At 35.6% G+C, this 323-nt stretch overlaps 1 non-coding gene across 1 annotated transcript; it reads right to left on the reverse strand.

Moving 5' to 3' along the window:
• Positions 1 to 33: 33 nt before the first annotated feature.
• On the reverse strand, positions 34 to 136 carry LOC145718313 (U6 spliceosomal RNA). The gene has a single exon (XR_014141718.1). It is a non-coding gene; the product is annotated as a U6 spliceosomal RNA (small nuclear RNA).
• Between the last annotated feature and the right edge of the window lie 187 nt (positions 137 to 323).

The raw sequence follows: 323 nt of genomic DNA on the forward strand, positions 1-323 counted from the left end.
AAAAATCTTACATTTTTTTCAAATTTTTTTTCTTTAAATATGGAATGCTTCATGAATTTGTGTCTCACCTTGCACAGGGGCCACGCTAATCTCTGTATCGTCCCAATTTTAGTACATGTGCTACTGAAGCAAGCACTCATTTTTCTCAGTCTTGACAAAGAACCTTCAAGTTAGGCTTAGGGAGAAAATAGAAAAAAAAAAAAAGTACATCAGAGTGAATCCTGGGTGTGAGTTTCTAAGATATGAGTGGGTCGTGCTATATTCTCTCTATGGTTAGTTCCAAGTGGAGGCATATGATAGAACTTCTTATACCTTCCATTTAA

The sequence above is a fragment of the Leptonychotes weddellii genome, unplaced genomic scaffold (assembly GCF_054177405.1).
Source record: "Leptonychotes weddellii isolate Sample4059 unplaced genomic scaffold, ASM5417740v2 HiC_scaffold_138478, whole genome shotgun sequence".
Taxonomy (NCBI): domain Eukaryota; kingdom Metazoa; phylum Chordata; class Mammalia; order Carnivora; family Phocidae; genus Leptonychotes; species Leptonychotes weddellii.